The sequence below is a fragment of the Epinephelus fuscoguttatus genome, linkage group LG12, assembly GCF_011397635.1.
Source record: "Epinephelus fuscoguttatus linkage group LG12, E.fuscoguttatus.final_Chr_v1".
Lineage (NCBI taxonomy): Eukaryota > Metazoa > Chordata > Actinopteri > Perciformes > Serranidae > Epinephelus > Epinephelus fuscoguttatus.
In genome coordinates, this window is record NC_064763.1 from 28839048 (window position 1) to 28853222 (window position 14175).

Consider the following 14175-nt stretch of genomic DNA (forward strand, 5'->3'; position numbering starts at 1 on the left):
TGCATTCTCAGGATTGGAGTAGTAGAGGGTGGGGCCTGTGCTAACAGAACTAGGGTTACAATATCATAACCTTCGTGCTTGTTTCTGAGCATGAAGACTGTAGTTAAAGGACCGTGCCAGTGGTTTTACAAATTTTAGTCAGAAACCTGTAAATGATCTACTTCAAATCACTATTGAGCATTTTCTCAAAGTGTACCAAACATTTTTATACAAATTACCCTCCTTCTTGATCCCCACCGTTTTCCCTTCATTTACAGTCAACATATGCAGACTTTCTGAAACAAATAAACCATCACAGTTAAGATGTGCTCTATTTGAGGACTACATTCTACCAGTTTAAATATCTGGCTACCTAAATTAGCAAATGAATGCAATGACATGCAGCTGATGCTCAAATCCTGGTCCTGAATGTTGTCAAATCACTGAGCTAAATGTTCACTATGTCCAGTTCCTTACCTCTGCAGTCTGTCACACCGTCTGTCTATTTATCGGTGAATACACTGAGCACATTTTATTTATAGTGACGTAACTGTATTTATGAATCACATAGAGACAAGCTGAGACACCTGGTTGGAAGTGATGATGTAAGCTTTTCACACTGTATCTAAAGTCTAAAGAATATAAAAGAAAAATGTTGAAAGATGTTGTTAACACAGTTTCTACGTATTTTCAGAATATCCTGACATGAAGTGAAAGTAATGTCTGCCTGGAAGTTAATCTGAGAATATTATGCTTTGGAAAATGGTCAGCCAGTGTGGTGTGAATATATTGATTAACCACACATCACCTTTACTTCACCTTTTCTGCTCCAGCCTTCACGTTATAACACTGTCCACACAGTCTACATTTGTATGCAGACCATGCACACTTTACATAGGCTGAAGAAGCATGTGATGATTTGTCATAGATGTTGGTCAGACATACGTGTTTAAATATATTAAATGATACTATTTTCGGCGAATAATCCTCTTGCTGTATTCGGTCTATTTCTCTTCTGTCAGAAAATAGTTGTCTGCATGCTGAGTCAAAAGCCCATCTATACCTGGAGGGATTTCTAAACCTGCACAGAAACAAGCTTTTATGATTCGCTGGCCAGGGATGAGAAGCTAACTGGACTGTTTCAGAGAGAGAGAGAGAGAGAGAGAGGGAGAGAGCAGCCATCTGCGTGTTCTGCTGCACTGGATGCAGTCTCCATGGCAACATGGTGCTCCCGCAGCAAAATCCTGGGAAGACGGTTTGGTCCCCACCCCGTTGCGCATGCACAAAGGCATACTTGCAAGGAGGATGGTGCTCATGCCTCCGCTGTCTATACACACAGATTTTACAAACCCCACTCGCGCAGTGTTCCTGTCCAGACACTTGACTGTTTCATCCCCTCTTTGTATTTGTACTTTATCTACTACTGGCTCTAAATGATACCTGGCATTGTTGGTTATCCTTGGGAATAAGTTAAACACTGTGTCCCTCAACACCCATTTACTTTCTTAATTGTGTCTTTTTAAACAACTCCATCAGCGGCTGAATCTCCCTTTCAGGCTGAGCTCCACATTTTTCTACACAGCCGTCAATTATTATTGTTCCCAGCAGGATTTGGTCATTTATCTCTCTTGTTCCTCCTTGTTACCTTGCACCTACACTGTGTGTGTGTGTGTGTGTGCGTGTGTGTGTGTGTGTGAGGAGTGATAGACTGATTTTGATGTATCACACTGACTCAGTCGTTCAGTCACACAAAGCATCGCCAATTTTCTGTTTGATAATTTGGGCTTTTCTCGTTCTCCTTACACATGCAATCAAAAAAAGGGGGGGAGAGGCAGGAGAGGTAAAGGAGAGTGAGGACAGGAATTAAAAAAAATTCCATCTCTTTGTTGCCATCTCTCCTTCACTCTGCTCATCTCTCACACCATTGGTCAATCAAGCCCCCTCCCATTTTCACTCCAGCCAGTCAGCTCGTACAATCTCTCTGCATCTCTTGCCTCCCTAAGAGAGAGCTTCTCTCTGTCTCTCTCCCTCAGTCTCTTTCCCTCCTGCTCGCACACACGTACATGCGTTAAAGACAGATCCTGATCACACTCACTCACACACACACACACACACACACACACACCCTTTTCAAGTCTCCCTCCCTTGACTCTCTGTGTGAGGTGCTTTCTGCTCCGATGATGTCGGGTTTTGTGGATGGATATTGCTCCCTGTGGAGGAGAGCACGCTGAAACTTCCTTGTACCTCTCCTTCATCTGTCAGGAACCTGCTGTAAGTAAATCTCTCTCTTTCCGACGCTGTCTCTTTCATGCCATCCCCACTGTGTGCCATTCCTTCATCCTCCGCTATTCTCCGTCTCACAACCTTCTCCCCTTGGCAGAGGGTGCAAGCCTTTTCCCTCCTCTCACGTCTCCCTCTCTCCACTTCATCCCTCTCTCCTGTGTCCTCCCCTCCCTCCCGCTGGTGGACGCATACACCCAATGTTGTCTGTATGCAAACTAATGCCGCAGGCCATTTGCTGGCCTGTGATGGGTTTGCACTGTGCAGTATAACCTGAAGATATCTCCTGCTTGTGTTTTTGAGACACCCTCTGTGAGGCTGACCTGGCTGTGACTACAGATGAGTGGGGAGATAGGCTGCAGTAAACTGTGCTGGATAGGTGGTTTGGTGTTATTCTGATGTGATTGCAGACTCGGGGGCACTCTAAGTAATGATTTGTGGCTTGATGCAGCATGTTTTTAAAAAAGAGCTTTGAGTGTTTGCATTGAACATGTAATAGGAGCTTGTTTTTTGTGAGTAAATCAGCATTGCTTTCAGAAAGCACATTTTTAAGTGCACTTTGATATAATTCACTGTATCCCACAAGGTGCATTTTTCCTACAGTATGTCAGTCCTACAGGAAAAACCCTGGAAACTCCTTGGATAGTATCAATAATTCATTGACAGAGGGCTTAAAGCAGTTTTTGCTCAGTAAAGTTTGCCTTTACTCAGTCAGAAAAATGGGTTTCAGGAGGTTTAAACTTCATTCTCCACATGTTCGTCTCATGCTGTAATCTAAAGACAGTTGAGGATGCTACGACTTGAATAGCACTCCAACAAGACACACCACAGGGACCGAGCATGCACTCCTGCACATGTATGTGCAAAGAGGTTGGGATATTGAACAAGGGCATTTTTAAAAAGACCGAAATAGTGATCCAGGGGCACCTCTGGTCACTGCGGGGGGAAGCAAAGACAGGAATGTCCAGCTGGCATGGGAGGAATGTCACCGGAGCAGCATGGGAGGGGTGAGAGTCAGGCGAGGAGAGATGTAAACTTAACCACACACTGAATGATTAACTGAATGGCTGCCAACGCTGGATTTTCTGCTCCATTGTTGCCGTAACTGTCACATATTTCTCTCTGGCTCGTTTCCATTGAGGTGTCGATGCTGTCATTGTCAGAGGGATGTTGCTATGCTTGGATTATCAGATCACCTGAAGCATATGCTGAATCAGGTCCACCAACAGCCAGTTTTGTGTTGTATTACAGTAGTGTGTGCAATTAAAAATGTACTCTACCGTCATCTTGTATCTGACACCTGATACACACACCCACAGAATGTTACATCTCTGTGTAAATGAATGAGACATAAAAGCAGACTTAGCATTGTGACAAATTGTGACCCCTGCAGTAATAACTCTTAGTCGTGACAGCTGTAACCCGTGTGTGTCTGTGTGTGTGAAGGTGTGCTACCCTCTTTGTCCTCCTCTCAGACTTGATCGGCTCTGAGGTGATCGTGTTGCCATGGGTAACAGCAACAGAATTCCTCCTCCACTCTGCATGGTCAGGCAAATGTTATTTGTGCAAATCTACGTTTATGTAATTTATTTTTTTTCATGCTGCTTTGATATGATTCCATCAGAGAGAGAGAGGAGGGGAAGGTCTTCATGACAAAGTTGTGCTTTGGCACAACGTCAAACAAGTTCAGCTCGGACTCATTAATTCAAACTGTGTGAAGTCTGAAGAAGAGAAAGACTTAGTAAAGCTAGAGGAGTTCCTCTGAGGGATGTTACGGCTTCAGATGGGAATTCTGTAAGAGTCTGGTCAGGTTAATTAATATTAGCCTCTGCTGTAAAAGCTGTGATGGCTTAGTGATGGCTAATGCGGTTTGAATACCTTTTTATTTTATTTCAGTTTGTGTTGATTGACTCTGACTTTCCCACACCATGCTATAACTCAGTTTGTTAGTGTATCTCATGTAAAACTCAGACAGCAGAGTTAAAGTGTCCAAAAAGATCATTGTGTTTGGGTTGAAAGCTTATTTGTTCTATGATATGGTGTCAAATTTGTCAGTTTCTATGTGCATTGTATTTATAATCATAGGTTTTAGTATGCACATTTATGTACCTCATGTGGAGCTTTATATGCTTCACTTGGAAAGCATGATATTTAAGTTAAAGATTCAAACTGAATTGGCTTGCTGATCAAAGTAGATCCTGCAGGCACAGTTGTTGTGTGACAGCAACATCACTCGTGGAGTCTTGTCTCCTGTTTGGTTATGACATAAGAGTGAATGAATATGCATGTACGTACGCACGTGTATGGTATTAATGTGTGGAATACGTACGTAAGTGCATGTTTGTGCTTTGGCTGTGGGCATTCAGGTTTTCCCAAACATGCTTAGCCACATTTATTAGTTTGTATTGTAGTGGGGGGGGGGGGCATGTGGTGAAAGCTTAGTGACTGAGCTGAGAGATGCAGTCATGTCATGTTGGATATATTTAGATAGCTCCCTCAGGGAGGCTCAGTAATAGCACTGGCCATATTGTGTCATTTCTTGAGCATTTCATAAAACATCAGGAACACAAACAACTCTTGTTTTACAGTGTGGTCCGTTTCCAAATTCAGTTAAATGTTTTATGAGAGCAAAATTGCTTTGGAGACTGATTACGCAGTCACAAAACTATAAATCTCGATACACCAGAAAGGTTATAGCGTGTTTTTCTTTCTTGTTTCAACCATTGTTGCCACTCTGCTTCTCTGTGTAATGTTTCTTCTTCATATTAGTGTTTTGGAGAAATTCTAATTTGCATGAAATTGGCATTTTTTGGTCATTTGGACGCTGCACACTCTTTGATCAGAGACGCAACTGCCTATTTTCTGCCCAGGCTTGCAATTCTGACCTTTACACTAATGGCATCGTAAATGTGTCTATTGATGCTTCAGTTCATTATAAGCTATGATCTAAAGGTCCAAAGAAGAAGGTATTCAGCATACCAATTGGCTTGATCTAGCACTGGCGTTTCCCTATCTGTGGCAGCAGAGAGGTGAGGCTACTGTTCTGCATATACAACTGAAGGATAGATTAGTTACACTCACTGATCTGTTAAAACTGTGCACTATTGATGTTCCTGTGTTCACTGTCTTGATAGTAATCCTGGAAGCAGTCATGTGTTGGTTCATTACTTCTTGAAGGACACACACCCTCCCTCGTATGCACTGTGTGCATGTCAAGCGGGCCTGTTTCGATGTCAGTATTGGCACTGAGTGCTTCTGTTTGTGTGAAGAAATGACAGCCATAAAACTGGGTTCTCCTTACTGTATACCGCTCTGTCCCAAGAATAGAAATGAGAGTCTGTGGTAGTAAAACGAATAGCCTAGTGATAAGGCAGATAAATCCTGTCACCATGCTGTAAGTGCAAATTAGGCAAAAGAGAAAAGCAACAGATTTGATTATCTGAAGCCTTCGAACTGAATTCTGTTTGGCAGAAATCCTGATGTGTTGTCTGTGTGCATTGACATGCTTCTGTGGTAATGATGTGCAGCCAGAGTTGTGTGCACCTGCGTGTGTCTGTGTGTGTTCACGTGTGCTTGCATGCTGCTCGTGTGAGCCGTGTGTTAATATGTTGATACAGGCGGTTCCTGTGACACATTCCTGCCCAGCTTGGCTCAGATCGGGCGAGCTGATAATTTTAGCAGCGCTTATGTCAGTCAGTCAGTCCCGCTGTGTGTGGAGAGCGAAGGGAAGGTACCACTCCTCGACATTTTGTCATCCACTACATCATCCTTGCCAGAGGGACTGTGCATGATAAATGTGTGTGTTGTAACGTGTTAGTCAGCGGACAGGCCTTACTGTTTGTCCACTCTGCCATCATAGCAGCAATCTGGTGTTTCAAGCAGACTGAATACAAGACAAGCAGGTTTGAATTTAGCAGCACAAATGTGTGGTCAGTACGTGATTTTTTTTTTTTTTTTTAGATAAAGGGAGCACTTGTGGCCTACAATCCAATGCAGTCATGCAAAAAACACTACCTTTGTAAAGCCGTTGTGAGGTGTTGACTCAACTCAACGGTCATTTTAAGGCCTTATCTTACTGGACTGCATTTTATAGGAGGGAGGTTCTGGTCTTTTTGTCCTCCAGGAGTGCAGTTAAGGCCACGCTCCTAGTCCTCCTGGTTTATGTGCAGAGGTTGACAGACGTGCAAATCATAAATCCGCTGACCTATCAGCATGACGAACAAATGATGGAATTTCTAATCCCCTTAAGTAAATGAATTTCCACCCTGTTAGGAATCACAGCCGTAATGCACATTTGTGTTTCAATGACAGGATGTTTTTATGATGTGTAGCAGCGTAAAAACACCCTTAAAAAAATAAATGAAAGAAATCCATGTCATGTTACATAATTATTTTTTATCTCTGGCATCCTTCAGCATGTTTGATTTTAGGGCATGTTTCTCTAGGATGTGAAGGGCATGTGAGCTAAAATGTCCATGGTTAAACGCTTTTATTCTTCTGTTGTGATTGGTGTTCTGGATATTTGGCTCTTATATAACCCACATTTTTTACCTTTATTTCTCTAAAAGCACCCAGATGTCGACAAACAAAAACTTCCCGCATACCTGGATAAAAATACACTTACACACAAAGACATGTACGGTCTGTTAAACTTCGAGCCACCTGACACATCGTCGCAGCCTGGGCTCCGTTTCGCCATGTGACGTGGAACTAGCTGTTTATGTTAATATATGTTTAGCTGAGGGCATCTATTCCCGCAGTTATTTAAAGAAACAAATTATTTCAGGATCAGCTCTTCTACCCTGTGGCACATGCTCCTCTTTCACTGAAATAATTCTCTCCGCTGGGAGACGGGGAGGGTTTGCTAAGATAAGAAAGAGGGTGAAGAATCTGTGCATCATGTAATATTCCCTTTGAATGTATTTGACTTCAAAATATCTGAAATGTAAAATAAAAGCTGTTTTTTAAAATTATGCTTATACTGCTGTTTTACAGGCTTTACTAGAGGCTAATTCTGTTGATGCTCAGTGTTAAACACATGCAAGAATAATGAATGTCAAGTGAGTTTGTTTGATATTCATAACTAAGTACAGATAAGAGTGGAAAGAAAAAGACATGGCCCTTTTCCCCCAAATTTGGTCCCATACCAAGAGGTTGTGTCACAGTGAGAGTTTGCACATGAGATGCGAAGGAGGCTGTGTTTTCCTATCTGAGCCGCTCATGTATCAGTTTCTCAAGGCTCGGCGGAGTTGAGCTGCTGTTCTCATGTCTGCCTTGATGTTATTCGTGTCAAGAATCTCTTGATGAAGTTCTGTTTGCCACCGAGTGAAAATGAGGGGAGATAAAATGGTTTCATGACTGCAGTGGTCACAGATTGTGATTTGAAATATAATACTTGAGTCAGTTATTTCTGTTTTGTGAGGGACTATTACATCTTGCTTTGAATGTCTTTACACTACCGAAAGGCTGTAGCTACTAAATGTACTTGAGCACAAGTACAAATCTGAGACACTTGCACTTTACTTTAGTCCTTTCTTTTCACGAGACTTTCTACCTTTACTCCACTATCCAGGTAAGACCATCGTGATCCTGACATGAACACACTGTTTCCTTCTCTGTATCAGTCTGGCCCCACTGTGGCCCCAAACACTTTAGTGGGCGGGAGTACTCACCTTGACAGACAAACTCCCTCAGCCAATCAGAGTAACAAAACACCAGGGAACGTCCTCTTCACCAATGGAGCCAGTTGATAAATCAAGCTTTTGTCAAATCCAGTCAGAAGAATGCTGAAAATGTCCTTTCCTCCATACTCATACTCTACTAAGGAGTGGGAGCCTCATTACTGTTTTGCAAACAGCGGCCTGCATGTTACGTTTTTAACTATAACACAGTCCCCGATTGGCTGCTTACGTTGTCAGCTACAGTGCAAATCCCTGGTTGGCCCTAATTGGATTTTAATTTCTTGAAAGTGTTGCAGGCGGCATCAAGTCCAGACTGATACAGAGAGCGAAACAGAATGTTGAGCTCACGTCATCATGACAGTCTTACCGGGCTGTTACTCCGTAACATCGCAGAGCAAATTATTGTAGTTTTCACTTCACTACATTTATGTGGCAGCTGTAGTAACTTTACAAATTAAGATTTTTGCATGCAAAAAAAATAAAATTTTAAATTTTGTTAAATTAAACTATTATGAGGTTATACTATAGAAAGTGTTATTGGACTAATCAATTAGTCAATTGACAGGATTTTTTTTTAATTTATTTTTGATTATGTAAGCTGTTGACAATGACAAAAAGTGTATGCTTGTATGCTTTTCACAAATGTGAAAATTTGCTGCTTTTTCTTGAAATGAGTTAAAATCTATTTCAAATAATTTTGAGTTTTTATTTCTTATATCTTATATATTTTTCTGTGTTGAGTGCTTTTACTTTTAATCCTTCAGTACATTTTCCTGATAATACTTACATACTTAAAGGTATGCTTTGCAGGATTATTGGTTACTGTTTCTAAAAGCCAACCCCAGATTCAGTCTCGTTGGCTGTTTCACCTTGCTACATTTGCGTTTTTCAGCGCTGTGTCTCGTCGATGCCTGCTGCTGAGAGTATGGCACCGGGTCATTACCTTTTTATTAAGCCCTTCCCTCACCTGAGTGCAGTGCGGGTATGTCAGCAGTACAGAGAATAAGTAGAAAATAAGAAAATGCAGAGTCTCTGCAAAAAAATATATGCCACATACTTCGTGTGGGTCCTAAGTGATGATTGAGAACGAATCCTTTTGCATGAGGCTATGCATTGTTTATTGCAGCTTCCAAATAAGTTCAAAAATAGCCGCCCACAGATGCTATAATGGGAGTTATGCTAAGCTCCCTGTCTTGGTTGGTTTAGGAGTTGCTTGATTTGCAGGATGTGTGGACAGTTGCAGGATGACGCTATACACTGATTGTCTTGACTGTCGCGTTAATAATTGAAAGGAACCCCCCCCCCCCCCAAAAAAAAAAAAACATTCCCCAAATAAACAGGCCTTTACAAAAACAAAGTTCAAATGGATGGGGTATTAAATGACTTCTTCAAACAATAAAACTAAGATAACCAAATACACAGCAGTTAAAGACTGTAACCCCATGGCATCTTCAGTGCTCCACACTCACTTACACCTAGCTTTAGTTAAAGGTTCCTGAGATGCCAGATCAGGTGAGGCATTAAAGTGAATCAAAAATAATAGGAAACTAGGACTTGCTAGAAATGGCTCTAACACTGCCTTTTAGGAAAATCCTGCATAGTATAATTTTAAGTTAACATTTTCAATGGAGGATTTTTACTCACGTGGTATTAGTACTTTAACTAAAGCAAATAATCTGAATACTTCCTTCACTGTTCCAGCTTTTATGTAGAAAAAATGCTGACTTTTAGGTTTAAACTCACCAGCAATAACAGGTAAAGAGATGTGAACAAGAAAAAAAATTCTGAACTTTTTCGCTGTGATCTTGATAGTTTTTACTAATTAAAAAACATGAGTGATTTTCCCCCCGCTGGTCTGTTTTGCATGGATGTAAAGCAAGGGATATTTGTGTGAAGTGGAGCACTCGGCACGCAATTTACGCTCACACACCTGCTTTCCCTGAGGCCAGCTGTGGTGTAAAGACAGCTGGGTAGCTGCCACGGCATTGAAAGGAAGCATCAGTATTTTCTTTTCAACCCATCAATCAATCGGTAGTTTGCATGCACGACAGACCTGTGCGTTTACTATGAGCTGCCAATAACAAGTTTCTGTCTTACAATAGTATGTGCGTAGTCTCAAGTGTCTACATGGCCCTGTGCTGTTTTTGTATGATGCATATATGATGTATTTATGTGTTTATATACAGTAGAACAGCAGAGACACTGGACACATGCTGGTAATCCCTTATGCTCTTGTTTTTTATTAGCTTGTCATATAATATGCTGGCAATGTATGGGATGTTAATGCTATAATAAGCACACATAAAGGAGTGACAGCGTGCACAAATAAATCTCAGATCTCATGTAAATGTTTGTGCATCCCTCTTGAGTGTTTCTGAGTCATTACTATGCTGGTCATTTGAGGATCCCTGCGCCTTTTCACAGTGTGTGTGCAGCGAGAAGCACGTGCCTGCCAGTGGTGTGAAGGGGATGAGAACTGATAGCTCTATATATAGAAGTATATGTATGTGGAGGCTTAAGGCTGGACTGTGCAGGAGAATGGAGGCTTGCCGAGCATACTAGTGAGGGTTACAGAGGCTGCTCCATGCACGCCATCTATTATCTCTGGGTGTGTATTCTTGTGCTCCTATCTTAGTGAGGACCGAAATAAGGTTCGAACCCTCGGAGTGAGGGGTGTGTGTCTTTATATGTGATTGGTGTAATTTGAGCAGCTATGGAGGAAAAAGAGGGGAGGTGGGCTATAGTATGACTCAGATTGAAACAGCTGATTGTGTGTGAGGGACGGTGTCAGGCCCGAGCTGTCAGACTCCAGCACCATCGTGGTTGCCCCGAGATATCAGCGTCGTGCTCTGTTACACAAGAATCTTCTCGTTATTCAGTGTGTGTGTGTGCGCGTGTGTGTTTGAATCCACTGTAAATACAGTATCTGTGTGTCCCCTCTTCCTCCTCATCATCCATTTTCCTTCTCATCTTGTTCTTGAGTCCTTTTCCCCTTCTCCTCCTCCACATCTTCCCGAGTTTACTTTTTCAGAACATTTCAATCCTGAGGTTTCAGAGCACGGCAGAAAGACAGAGGCAGGAGGAAACCACATCGTGTAGAGAGAGCGCAGAACACAAGCTCAAGCAAGGAAAAAATAACAAGGCATCAGGTGTGCAGCGCTGTAGAGTGTAGGCACATCATTGGTTGAAAGCAAACACAGTGGCACCCATAACCCTTGTTACTCAATCTCGCTCTTACAGAACCTCTTATCATGTTATTTGTCATGTGGCTTCCACAAGGTAGGAATACAAAATCTAACACCAGAGGGATAGATGGGTGATTCTGTAGCAATATAATTTGTTGTTCACTGCCTGAAGTGGGTGTGGGTTGTCTTGTTGGAAAACATCACTATCATTACCATCACTGTTACACCTCTTACTCACCCTGGGGCAGAACGGCTGCTTTTGGTTGTTGATGTTGCACGAGGCACAGAGATTACTGCTGCAGTGGGTTTCTTTTCACCTTTTAGCTCACACTGAAGCTCTTCTCAAAGCCTGATATGGACTTTCTGCTTAGATGACCATATTTAGAAGAGGATTTAAGGGGATATATCGGCAGCAAAGGAATATAATATGATAAGTATGTTTTCTTTAGTGTGTAATCACCTGATGACTAGAATCATGTTTTTGTTACCTTAGAATGAGCCGTTTGTATCTACATTACATAGGGAGCGGGTCCTTGTGTACGGAGATCGCCATGTTGCACTGCCATGTTTCAACAGTAGCCCAGAACGGACAAACCAAACACTGGTGCTATTTATTTATTGTATGGGACTGATGTGTTGCACAGAGTTTATAGCTGTTGCTAATCTTAACATCATACAACCACAATACACTGGAAGGCACAAAAAATACATAAACCACAATCCACATACTACAATACACCAATACACTTACACTAATACCCCTTAAAGTTTGAGGGCATTTTTAGCTAGTGCGTACAGCTCTGGTTTGTTTTAAGCCAGCACTTGACCTTTGTTGTTATTTTTATACAGTCTATGGTTGTAAAGGATTTAAAATCTTCAGTTTGTTTTCTGTTGGTAAATAGGGCGTGTTGAAAAAGTGTGTTGAAAAAACACAGATTGTTTTTGTTTTTTTTACGTGAAACTGCTTTATTCTGTGTTTTTACCGGTTTAAATCACCAAGTCTGTTTGTGTTGGAGAGGATGACACCTCTATGGAAAATTCTGTTCCCATTAAAAACAGTCTGAGCGCCTAGATCTAAAGTTATTAGAGATAAAAAGGGGAGCACACATTAGTAGGTGCTGGGCTAGCAGCCTGTCTGCTACGTGTCAAACACCTGAAGAGAAACACTAGCCCTTTTTAAACAGGAGTTGTGCAAATTTGCAGGAAAGCCCAATCAGTCTTTTTTCAGCATTGGCAGTATAAAAACAAAAGTGGGGAGTGCAGCAAAATGCCGCCTGCCTACTTTTGTTTATACAGAATGCGCCTTTTTTGGGGCAATGGGGGGCGCGAGCAAGTAACGTGTAGCTCAGCGTGTGACGCGCACAGTGATGTAATTCTAGGGAAGGCGCGGCTAGTCAGTCCTTCGGCGATTCTCTCATAAGTCGGCCAGTCCTTCACCGTTCCCGTCATCTGATGGTTAATGGCCAAGGAGGACAAGGAGGATGCGCAATTCCTTGTCTCCCCAGTTGCTCATCGTTACAGTGTCTGTCAGGTTCACGTTTCCCCCTTCTACTAGCTGCTCATTCCTGCTATCAGCTGTTTCCTGTTTGTCCACCGCCAGTGGGTCGCACGTGCAGCATCATCAACAGCTCCTCCCACAAGTCATCAACAACCCTTCCCGTGGCATCCAACGTTCATCCAATATGTCTACCCTGCGAGGCAGAAAATTGGGCACCTCGGATAAATTCGCCAGTCTGACTCTGTGTGTCTAAAGGCTCGTAGCTTGCCGGCAAAACGGCCCAACATTCGCTGAAAATCTGGCAGTGTAAAAGGGGCTACTGATTTGTAAAGTGAAACTGCCTTATTCTGTGTCTTTACCGGTTTAAATCACCGGGTCTGCTTGTCTTGGAGAGGAAGAGACCTCTGTGGATAATTCATCTCCCATTAAAAACCTCCTAAATAATGAACGCTGAAGGAATCATGACCTGGAGAAGTTTCAGATTGTTATAATCTGCAGTCCTAGCAGCTAAACACCACTAAATACCCCTAAATTTGCTGCCCCTTTAAAAGTTAGACCCTTTCTATTATTTTTATTCAGAAAAAATTGCAGAATGTAATATCTAGAAAACATGCAATGCAACACTTACATTACCCTTTGTGCATACAGTACTCCAATTAGATGATGCGCACTAGCTTCAGGAGACTCATTGTGGGTGCCACTGGTGGTTCATCTTCCGCTCGTTTAATAACTGCAGGAGTCGTATACTCTGTTGAAACTGTCGTTTCAGCAGAAAGCGCAGCGGTACACCAATAATGCTGTGGAGTGCTCTCTGCAGGGATGACAACAGGCTTTTTCAAAGTGGCTGCCCACACTGGTGTGCTGCATTTGGTGTCTTGGTCGTGTCAGGTACCCTCTCTCTAATTACTTACCGTGGAGCAATAAAAACAAGACATCCTATTAGATTGTTTCATCCAGCGGCAATATGTTTGTGGGAGTTGTTTTAGTTTGGAGGGAACAAGCATCAGAACGAGCTTTGCAGCAAAATAAAAGCATGTGAAACAATGCCACAGTAGGGTGTATGGGTGAGTGAACAATATTTGCAGCACACTGCTACTGATATGTCATTCTCTGAGTGGTATTTTCATCCTCTTATCCTCCACTTCCTGTTACACCCACCACAGCAGTCTAGTCTGTGAGTTTAGGATGATGAGATTTTGGAAAGGTGTGCGTGGGCGTGGAGAGCCGGAAGCCAGGGAGGAGAGCCGAGTGGACTCAATCCGCGCAGATTAACCGTAGATTGATGTTTTTGTCAGAGAATCGTCACCCCTCGCCGCAGATTAAACTCTGACCACTTCACAAGGACGGGGCGTTTAAGGGATTGGGTACAAAATCATGCTGTTGCAAGATATATTACTTGAAATTCGAAATGATAATCCCCTTTTCAGTATTAAGGGTCTTTTCTTAATCCCTGCATATGTGTAATTTGATACTATAATGCTGGGCGGAGAGGCATATGTTCCAAATTCTTGTTTTGAGTGTTTTCTTTAAAGGTGACATCATGAATTATGTA

At 42.3% G+C, this 14175-nt stretch overlaps 1 protein-coding gene across 2 annotated transcripts in view; it reads left to right on the forward strand.

Annotated features, from left to right (window-relative positions):
- trim3b (tripartite motif containing 3b) overlaps nucleotides 1–14175 on the forward strand; it is a 38438-nt gene that overhangs the window by 4390 nt on the left and 19873 nt on the right. Inside the window, exon 1 of one of the 2 annotated variants that reach the window (XM_049591954.1) lies at nucleotides 2036–2250. The exons of the other annotated variant lie outside the window; for it this stretch is intronic. The gene's annotated coding sequence lies outside the window, so the exon portion shown is untranslated. Of the gene's footprint in view, nucleotides 1–2035; nucleotides 2251–14175 lie in introns of those variants that run through there. 2 annotated transcript variants of the gene reach the window in all.